This window comes from Hemibagrus wyckioides, linkage group LG04 (assembly GCF_019097595.1).
Source record: "Hemibagrus wyckioides isolate EC202008001 linkage group LG04, SWU_Hwy_1.0, whole genome shotgun sequence".
NCBI classification, from domain to species: domain Eukaryota; kingdom Metazoa; phylum Chordata; class Actinopteri; order Siluriformes; family Bagridae; genus Hemibagrus; species Hemibagrus wyckioides.
The window spans coordinates 15,573,699-15,585,554 of NC_080713.1; positions in this window are offsets into that span (position 1 = coordinate 15,573,699).

Sequence of the window (11,856 nt, forward strand, 5' to 3'; positions counted from 1 at the left end):
TTCCAATTAAATTCTAACTCACTCATTATGAAATTAGGTCAGTAGGTCATGGCGTTTACAAACAGACGGTGGACAAGAAAGCTTTGGGCAGTGAGGTTAACCGTCCCCGAAATTTATTTTCTAAATACATTATTTAAAAAAAAAGGAAAATAATCGATAAAGACCATTAGTAACCGAATATGGGTGTGTTTGCGGAAAGACTTGTAAGACTAAACTAATTACTAAATTAACAAACCTCCATTAAATCCCTTTTTTACTATTAGTACGTAAAGTATTTTACAAATTAACAAGTAATTCTTATTTACTAACTATAACTTTAATCAGATGCATGCAGTTCTACGTTACAAAAAAAATAGGCCGCTAATCAATCTATCATCAATTTCCTCAAGCAGATATTTTTTTTGTTGTCTGATCATTGGCAGGGCTTATTTCAAGGCTGCCAGCTGATATATCGCTACCCTTTGAAGCCTATCTACAGTTGGCAATTTGGTAATGAAAATATAAAAACTATTTTCAGTCCACGTCTGTTTTCACTCTTTCGGTGTGTTTCGGTGGACTGGTAGATTGTTCACTTGTTTTTGCCATAGTTAAATCTGTGTTAAAATTAATACCTATTTATAAAGATTCATAATGAGCAATATTTTACTCATACTCAGTATCTCTCTCTCTCTCTCTCTCTCTCTCTCTCTCGGCCACTTGTGCAGAGTTAAAGATAAAATGGCATCAGATTTATTTCAAAGTGACTGAATATGGAACAAGTGGCAAGACGTACTTGGAATTCTCTCTCTCTCTCTCTCTCTCTCTCTCTCTCTCTAGTACGTGTGCGTACGTCTCTTGTACGTGCGTGAGCGTGTGAATGACACGCACAAGAAGGATGTGTTGATGACCCGATGAGTGGCCGATGGAAAAGTGAAACGGCGCATGGCGACGTGGACTTAGAGACCTAAGAGAACCAAACCGACCCCCACCTCCTTCCACCCATGACCCATCCAGCACCACCACCTTTTTTGTCATGCTCACGGCGGGGGTTGGGGTGGGGGGTGGAAGGGGTGTTGTGTTGTGTGTATGCACATAATAAACACTGGACCGAGCAAAGTGTGAATATGAGAGCTTTGCGACCAAATGAAGTGGCAGAGAGAGAAATAAAGAGATCTGCAGCTGTCAGGGGTCAGGCAGGCTGAGATTGCTTCTAGAGATCTTCTGGAAAAATCGCACGTTTGGAGGCTTAGCACTGCTGTCTTTGCATTTCAAGCTCAGATCAGTGAACTAAAAAGAGATAAAAAAATGAATGGATCGCAAGAGACTGAGAATGAGTTTGCAAAATGCAAAAACAGGGTTGAGTTTTTTTGGAAAGCACAGGCATAGTCTTGTCAACAGAGAGAACGGTGCAGGGGGCACGGGAGGATAATTTAACCAAAAAGAAAAAAACCCTTTATAACTACCCCACGTAGCTCACAATTAAAGGAACAGTGTCTCTAATTATGCATTGCCTCAGTGAATCTGTGTGGGCGCCTGAAGGGTGTGAAAAGAAAAAGAAGCTATGAATATGCTCTAATTAGATATACCTGACGAAAAACGAGCACCCTGCGGTCACACACACACACCGGACCAGCGTAATGAATTCGGTCTTACACAACCATTACAAACTGTCGTTTTGTTTTAGGTTTAGTTTGTATGTTGTGACATGCTTTGGATTAAAATAGGTATTTCGATATACCGCTGTTAATACTTTTTATAATGTTTATATACACAAGAACATTTATTTAGACAAGTTCCGTTATTTGGTGATATGGGGGTTATTTAACACAAACGGAGAAGACATATGCTAATCTCATATATATAAGGTGCATGGAGCATTAAGACGCTCCTGCAGTCCAGTGGAATCAAGTGAGAATTGTAAACTGGGATTAAGAGACCTAATGAAATAAATTAAAACCTCTTGGTTTGATTTATGACCTGCTATAAGAATTGACATTGGCATTATCGGCCTCCCTACCTTTATTTAATAATAATAATTTATAATTATAATTTATAATATATTTGTGTTATCACTAAGGAAAAACGTCCATGGCAGGCTAGTCCAAGTAAATGTGTTATTTGCTTTTACTTCGTGGTACCGGTATTGATCACAACCCCAAAGTTGTAATAAAGCCTTAAACCACCTGTGATCATTTTTAACATACAATCAAACCTAAGTCCATTAGCATTTTAACATAGGTACAAAAGATCGAGTTATTTAATGCGGGCAACATTTACTCTTTTATAAAAATAAAAAAAATATTAAATAAAATAACAAAGTACCTGCTATGCACATCTTAAAAAGCATAATATTAAAATATTTAAAATGTTATAATAATAATAATAATAATAATAATAATAATAATAATAAAAGGGAAAAAATTGGTACCCTAGATTCAGCGCCTTTTCTTTTCACTCTTGTATCAACTGTTCACAACCTTGCCACATATGTCTTTTTGTGCTGATATGCCACCAGTTTCGCTCCTGAGGCGGAGCTATTATTTGACAGGTCTATTAAGGGGATGACAGGCGTGGAAGCCCATTTACACCGGAGGTCTCTTCGGCCAGTAACACAGTCCGCCACACGGCAAGACAGAGACAAGGACCACGACCCTTGTCAGAACTCCCTTGTGCGATTTAATTTTTGATATTTCGATGACAGGAAAAAGACTTCGGCAACTCCCGTACCATGGCTACATGCAACTGAACTGGCTAAATAGCCTATTTTTTAAGCTATAGACCAAATGACCAAATTAAATTGACACATTTTGTGATAACAGATGTTAATTATGATGTAATAAATGTATGTATAATATATAAACACACACACACACACACATAAAATTATAAGTATACCCCCTACCTCAACAATCTCCCGTTATATCGGTGACAGGCACCAGTTTATATTTCTATTGTTTTTCTCTTATCCGACTGTACAGATCACGTGCATACTGTATTTATTACCATTATAATCATTAAAGATTGTGTTTAATCATTTGTAATTATGTGCACTTTTCCGTTTTTTAAAGCCATGGTTCTCAAAGTGGTACCTATGAGGTGGTCCGGAGACGGTTCAGGAATAAAAACTCCGTTGCTCCATGCGCCATACAGTTTAAGTTGTCCCTGTCTGCAAAAAAATTGAGATCCCCTATTCTAAAGGACACTTGAGGCGGGCACGGGGTATTTTACTTTTTCTAAAAGTGTCATGTCTTATATGTGAAAAGTTAGGAATGGCTAAGGTTAGGGCAGGGGCAATATTAAACATCGTAGTTTCCTTTTCCGCTACAATTCTTAAAAACGACCAGTGATACCTGTCAACTTTGAAATAACAAGCTCAGCACTGTACTTCAAGTAGAGTTTGAAAACGGTTTGAAATTACAAAATATTAAAGCCACAAAATATGCCCTAAGTCCACTTTCCACCTCACGTTTTGCTTATATGATGCCTAACCCTTTTAGCGATTATTTTTTGTGGCGACACTTTCTAGAAACTCAGACCTGAAGTTAATAATAATTATAAGATATGAAGGTAATATTTGCTCCGCGTAGAACAGTTCCATTTTGTTTGTAAAGACGTTAATAAAGACTCTTTAATAAAGGATTGTAGTGTTGCGCTTGCGTGTGTGCGTGTGTGTTTGCATATACATGCGTGCGTGTGTGTAAACAGTTTTTGGAAAACTTTATTATCCATCAGTTAGAATTTCAAAGCTTGATTTCTTACAGAAACAATCATGCTGAAAACGTTAAACCCTTGGGAAGTACCAGAAAGTTAAGGTTTAATCAGTGCCACCACAATATATCAGAAAAAAAACATTCCATGACCTTCAGACAAAAATAGGAAGTAATGGAAATGAATTGTCGTATAATTGTGTTAGAAGAATTGTGGTAATTGTTGATATAACAGCCAGTGAAGCAAAGGGCACCATAAAACAGAGGAACAGAAAGCACATCACTACACAAAATAAATTCTCAACAAATTTCTTTCTTTCTTTCTTTCTTTCTTTCTTTCTTTCTTTCTTTCTTTCTTTCTTTCTTTCTTTCTTTCTTTCTTTCTTCCTGATATTGTTGATTGCACAGTGTGCGTTAAATTAAAGCCCGAAAGGACTGGGAAGATACACTTCTTGGTAAGTGAAAAATCATGTTAATTTTTCTGTTTAATTATAGTCTGTGTCCTTACCTGTTTTTATAATCCTCTGTTAGTGACATCACAATGCAACTGTGTTGCCGCCACCAACAATTGTCATTAACTCCATGAACAAATGAAAAATGACGTAAAGACTCGCCAGCTCCCACTACTAACCCCGGGCATTATTAGAATAACCTCTCTTTGGCGTGATCTTTTTTGGTTTTATTTCTACAAGTACCCAGTAGAACTCTGCAGCCGTTCGTGGTGAGAGTGAGCATTGTGTAAGGGAAAGGGGAAGAGAGTCAGTCCTTGGTTTGGGAAAATGTCGTTACAGGTGTAGGTGCGCAGGTGTAGAAGTGGGAGGAGCTTTCAATTTCAGCTCAGCTAAAAGAGACACAGAATACAGTTTTGAGGTAAACGCAGAACCGTCAACGCGTGCCACAGGTTTGGAAAGCGAGAGAACGCTCCTGTCCCCCAACTCCTAAGCCCCCTGTTATTATTATTATTATTATTATTATTATTATTATTATTATTATTAGAAGTAGTAGTAGTAGTAGTAATAGTAGTAGTAGTAGTAGTAGTAGTAGTAGTATGGTAGTTGTTCCCATTTTTTTAGTTAATATTAATACTGAAATTATTTATGTATTCTGATATATTTATTGGTAAGGTTCTCACTGCTACTATACAGTATACATCCATTTCAATACTTCATAATTTTCAAAATTTGCATATTGATCTGAAGATCTGAAATTTGTACTGTAATGGTCCATCTTGTGTATTCTTATTTAATATATATATACTACACGGTGATGAGTAACTTTTGGACAGAACACAAACAAGATGGGCGATTCATTTATTATTATTATTATTATTATTATTATTATTATTATTATTATTATTATTATTATTATATTAACAAGCCTGTAATTAACAAGCTTTTACTACAGGACGAGGGAAAGGGACATATTAGCAAAGGTACTACGATCCAAAAGGGGATATTACCGTTGGCTAATATAACGTTATACCGGAAATCAAGTTACAATGTTCGCTACGTCTTGATCGTGCGATTGTTGTCTACACAGAATTGACTTAATAAGCAAATTTATTTAGGATAATTTAGCAGTTAAAAAAAATGCATTGGTTTAATTGGTGAACCGGGCACAATGATTATCGCACATTAAAGAACATTGTTCACCATACGTTAGAAGTAAAATCAGGAAATAAATATAAAGTGCAATCACTGGTTTTACGTTAGCATGGGCCGAGCAATAATGACCAAATTAGCGTTGCAATTTTTTTTTCTCCAAAAATTTTTAGGGAGAATTACGACTCTCCAGATACTAGCATGATGACAAAGTCTTCACATAGAGAGAGAGAGAGAGAGAGAGAGAGAGAGAGAGAGAGAGAATGATAGTATACCAGGTATGCCTTGTCCCTTGCACCCTCTTCTGTCACTTCTGAAATAAATCTGATGCCCTTTGACCTTTAACTCTGTACAAAAGGCCATTTTATTACAGGTTATGACGAGCGAAGGAGCGCGAGGAAAATGACAAGTGCAACGAGAGCACAGAGCTTTTTAGGTGGGAGAACGAGAGATGACTTCACTTGATAGCTTATAAACGTGGGATTTTTTTCGATGTAATCAGCTATCTGAGTCCAGAGGCTTTGCATCATTACAGTTTTGCTCTACAACTCAGAGACCGCATCATATATCACATTTAGGAACTCAATTGTAGAGCCCCGAATCCTCGAATGGTCCTTATTCTGCTATCGATCAGGTTTGAGATATCCCTACGGAATATTTGATGTCTAATTCAGACCGTCCTTTTCATTTGAAAACACCAAATGCTTCTAGACACGTAGGCTATATTCTCGACAAATCTGCACCTCGACTGCTGGCACGATTCACACAAAATCTTCAATTGACGATCATGACGACGATGATAATGACTATTATTATTATTATTATTATTATTATTATTATTATTATTATTATTTGCTGCTCTTGTTGTTGTTGTTATTGTTGTTCAATGATGATTATGTTGAAGATATTTTTGTTTGCGTGTTTTTTGTTGTTTTTTTTTTTTTTTTTTGCTAAACCGTATCCTACTGTGCAAGCTATTCATTTCTTGCAAATCTCTTTACAGTTCTTCGTTGCAAATGTCTTACAGCACTTTAATCCTGTTATCAGAAAAAAACTTAACAGTATTTTTTTTTTTACCGTGACTCAGGTCAGCAAGCTGTTTTTCATCGTTTAATTGACATAGCCAGCAAAAGTTAATCGTCTAGTACTAAAATTGCTATTAAAAAAAAGAATAACAATTCATCATTCTTTTTTCTTAATTTGTTCAGTAAGCGCTTTAAAAATACGAATTTGCTATGAGGTTCAGGTCAATACATAACACAGCTCAATTGCATCGGTATGTGGGACGGAGTTTATTTAACGAACTTATATCTCGATAATCTCTACTTTTTAATCATTTTTAGTAAATTATTATATAATATTAATGATACAATTATTATGGGAAACTGCAACCTATATGTCCAGACTTCACGAACACTTATGTTTTTACATCCTACTTTGCAAAATTAACCCTAAAGGCTGTCTTTATTTTCTGTAAAATTCTCAAATGCTTTTTTTTTATTGTTTTTTGACTTAAAACGTTACTCTTGCCTCCCTCGTTACACACGTACAGAACAGCATCCGGCACTGTGAAATGTAAGCGCACTGTTCAAAATTACTTTTGTGTGATATCGAAACACGCCTGTGTCAGTGTGTAAATGACTATTCGGTATCAGTCACTCCCTGTCGGTTTGCAGAGACCACGGGTTTCAAGATAAACGTTTAGGACCTTAATATTGCAACTGTTTATTATGGAAATTTAAAAATAATATGTACCGAATTAAAAACAGATATAGACCAGTTTCTAATGCAATTGTTACTAAAATATTAATATTGGTTTATGCAGTTTGAATATTCTTTACAAAATAATTCACGTTTAAGAAGCATGCGATCTCAGATGTACGTAAGGTGTATCTTTTATTTCAGTAGTGTACCACTAAGGCAATCGTGCACGTTTAAAGGGCAACACGATCAGGGAAGCTGGAAGAGAGGATGTTTTCCCACCTTTTTTATCTTCTTCTGTCCTTCCGCCATGATTTCCAATTTGTACATATTGAACCTTTGCCTTCGCCTCATCTGCTCGCAGTTAATTAAAATGTGATGGGTCACCAGTGGGACTCCTTTTCAGCTGCTTTCACAAAAAGAAAAAAAAAACATTTGGTGAGCAGCGCAAACAGCTGGTCAGAGATCCTTAGAGCACCTTTAAGTGCAAGTTCGCTTGTCTACCAGGCCGCAAAGTACACGTACCAGGATTAATGGATTCATGCAGGTCACACCAGCTTCTGATTAAAAAAGGACATATATTCCTAATGTTTATTCGTATGATAAATAAAAAAAATATCTACTTAGGAAGCTGTTTTGAACTGAAAAATTTCACAAGTGAGCTTATAAAGTTTATGAGATGAGAATGAAACCCTGATATATATGAAAATGTTTGACAGATGTAGCACTAATATCAAAGTAAAGATGTTTATTAAATACATAGTCATCACCATCATCATCATCAACAACAACATCTCTACAGACCTTTCACTAACTCTTAGTATAATATTGTTATTCAATCTATTGAAGACTGTATTTAAACATAATTTACTCCATATCATTGCATTATGTGGATTTTGTAAGTGCTGGTAACATTGAGGGGGGGTGTTAAACTGGATTGTGACTGCCATGCCAAAAAAATAATATGTATGGCCTGCTTGATAGAGCAGTTAGAAATGTGCTCAGCTGACAGGGGCTTCTTTGAAATCAGTGACAGAGACTATTGTCCAAATTTAACCCTCTATTAACATTGCATCCCAACATCTGGATCATGTTTCACCAAAGCAGGCAGAGAGACCCCGCCCATTTCCCTCAACCCATTAAGGTCTGGCATAAAAAAGGTAACTCCCTTGTTTGTTTTTTGGACTTTGGTTTACCAAAGAATTTGTTGTTCTTCATAAGAAGACAAGACAATTTCATATTGCAGTATGTACACAGTATTGTAATATTTATTCTATAGAAACAAATGTTACAGTATTACACACACACACACACACACCCACACACACACACACACTCACACACACACACACACACACAAGAAGTTACATCTTTCAATTAGAGATGAATGCCTGATATAAGGAATGAGGGAGGAGTAAAGGAAAAAGAGAAGGATGACCTTCTGGTTGACAGACATAGGTTGGAGGTTGGCATTTTATTGTGAAATTCTCTGTGAAAAGGAAGAAAAGGAAAGGACCAGTCAATTTAATGCACAGACCAAGAGAGCAGGAGTGTTGCTAAGAGACAGGAGGAGGGGGATGCTACATAACTTCCATCAGAAGCCAAGCATGACCTTATGCAAATTAATCTTTTCCAAATCTTTTGTGACTGAGACTGTGGACTGCATTTGCTCTGTCATCAATACCTGGCACCAAGCTTTGCTTTGAGGCCTTTCTCCATCTGTAGAAAAGAAATGGGTCTTGGGGTAAAAAAGATAAGCCTTACAGAGAAATATTCAGAAAACTGTTTCTGTAGTGAGTTCAAGTTTGAGAGTGTTATTGCAGAAATGGACATGTGCTTGAAACTTCATACTACTAACACATTACTGATTAGGCTTATGTAACTCACACCTTTTAGTCCTTTCTTCCCCTTAATGATTTGCTGAAAGAAAAAAGATTATCTTTTGCAGAGAAACAGTTTGGAACATACCTTTTTATTCCTGTGTGCTTGGAAAATGTATTCTACTTAACACAGTACACATTAGAGCATCTACAATCAACAGATGCCTGCAAAATGTCAGCTAGCCCTGCAACTATGGTGACATGTCCTGTGCTAAAAGCGCCCACCCTCCCATTACATTCTCAAATTGCATCTCTTCAAAATCTCTAAAAGCTCAGTGAAGGCACATTAATGTATCCAAGCAGGCAGATGTGTGCCAGGCTTAGGCAGGCACACAATAATATATGGCATGTTATTAGATCATATCAGACTAGGGAAAAGGGAAAGTATGCAGAGTATTCATATACTTAATTACGTGTATATGGCCTGAAGCAAAGTGGCTACTACACACTCAGTATTTTGAAGTGCCAACCACACAGTGAATTATCTGAATGCATAATGTGTTTTAGGCAAAGATTTTGAACTAACATAATTCTGTTTTTACAGGGATGTAATTATTATCTATAAATCATTGAAAGCTGCAGTTATGACATGCAGGGCCAGCTTATCTTCTAAACTATTGTCTTTCTTTACATCGAATCACTGTTGAATAATTTGCTCTAGTAAGATACTGCACATACTTTTTTATTGTTACCTGTTTGGTAATTAAATAATTAAATAATAATTAAATAATTGACTTTGAATAGCTTAAATTTAATACTTAAGTTTAATACTAATTAATCAATCACTTAACTAAAATAATTGCTTGCTAACAATTGCAACAACAACAACAACAATAATAATAATAATAATAATAATAATAATAATAATAATAATAATAATAATAATCTCACCTTTTCTCTCATATACATAAAGATGTAAACCATGCTGCCTCCCACATATACAAAGATCTTTTGCTTGGCCATAAGACACCTGAAGGACCACTGAAGGAACTTATCACAAACAGCAACTTTGAAAACCCTAAACAAAGGCATTACAGCAGGCAAATAAATTCTAGTTGCCAACTGAAGGTAAATGTTAAAAATTAGAATCTCTTAATTGTTTTGCAATGCACAGTATTTCGTAGTTAATGCATCTCATTTCACTGTACTTTTGTATTCCATGAGAGGCAGAAAAAATGATGACAAAAAGAGCGAAAGGAAGAAATGAAAAAAACAAAATAAAGTTGGAGAACAGTATGTAGAAAATGGCTTTTCCTGAAGGATATGCAGGCTGATGCAGCCTCAGTTACATATGTGAGGAAAAGGAATTTTAAACACTTAAATACATCACTTAATATTGACCACAACCCAACTCTAGGACCCAGCCTAATAATCTAGCCCTGAATATGCATTTAAAATTTTGTGTATATCCAGCTAATATGTAACGTGTTGTAGTTCTTTAATTAAATTAAGTCCTTCCTTGAACTGATTGATTGGTAAGCTATGGCCACATTATTTGAATTACAGTGTATAATGTATGCATTATGATGAGAAATGTCTGAATTAGATTACACCCCATTTGCATTAATTGTCAGGTTGTGCCTTATTGTTAAATCTCAACATGTTATATGAATGAGAAACTCTCTTGAGCCATTTGACACAAAATTGGAGAAAATTCTAGAATCAGTTCCCAAAAGTAGATTTTGCATATTATGTACATAAGCATTTAGCAAATTATTAAAATGGTAAGTTGAGGTAAGTGGTCCAGTTTGGTTCAGAATTAGCCAAAAATCTAGAAATCTAGACCTCACATTTCTCAGGTTAAGGCCTAAAACAAAAAAACAGTGCACAATGCTGCACTATATACTGTAAAAAATAGACTTTGAATGGTCACTACATGGGAATCAATCAAAATGTTATATAGAATAACACCTATCCTGACCAGACCAAATAACTGTGCAATTACTAATAAACACTGGTGGAGATTATGTAGGGGTTGCAACCTCTTAAAGAAGCTGTCTTGGGTTACATTAGAGTAACACTTTCCCTGAGGGATCAATAAAGTACTCTAATTCTGATTCTGATTTGGTTCGCTAAGTGGCCACTGATAATACCTTTCACTTAAAGCTCTTTTTTTTCACTGTCTGATAGCATGACTTATTCAGTTCTAGAAGTGGATCATTGCCATGAAGTTACTGTATGGGCAGATTTCAACCTGATAAATAACATGTCCATTCATCAGCCTTTGTCTGTTGCAGAAATGTATCATGCAGATAGTAGTTGCATCTACCTTACACCATCACACCATCATCATATTTCATCTGTCTTATGAAATTAGCTATGCTGAAGTAAAACATTTAGCTATTCATTAGTTTTTGGCTGCCCTAGTGTGTGTTACATGTATCTGTCTTTATATATTTTTTTACTTTTACAGACCAACTGAACAACTCTTTTTCTCACAATTTTAACAATTTTAATTACTTTTAAGCAGCAAAAAATATTAATTCTGTTACTGTTCTGTATATGTAAACTTATTAAGCATTCTTGTAATAAAAACACTAAAACACCCTAATCCACCTCTACAACACTTGCAACACTAATAAACCATGTAATAGTTCATAGTAACTGAATTTATGTAAAATAACCACTTTCTTATGTTCATGAACAATGCTATGTTGATTCTGTGTAATATAAAAAATCAATTTACATTTTTCGTCAAATTCAGAAATTCTTATTTTGATATTGAATATATTCAGAGAATGGCTTGGCATTCCAGTGTGCTTTCTGTAATATACATACTGAAATATTAAGTGTGTGTGTGTGTGTGTGTGTGTGTGTGAGAGAGAGAGAGAGAGAGAGAGAGAAAGAGACAGAGTGAGAGACAGAGTGACAGAGAGATTACCCCAATCACCAGAACAGATATGCCTTTGAGGTATCAACACCAACTTGTCAATAGTGCTCACAGTAGGAAATGGACTATAATAGCACTTTCCTTGTTCTGCATTGATA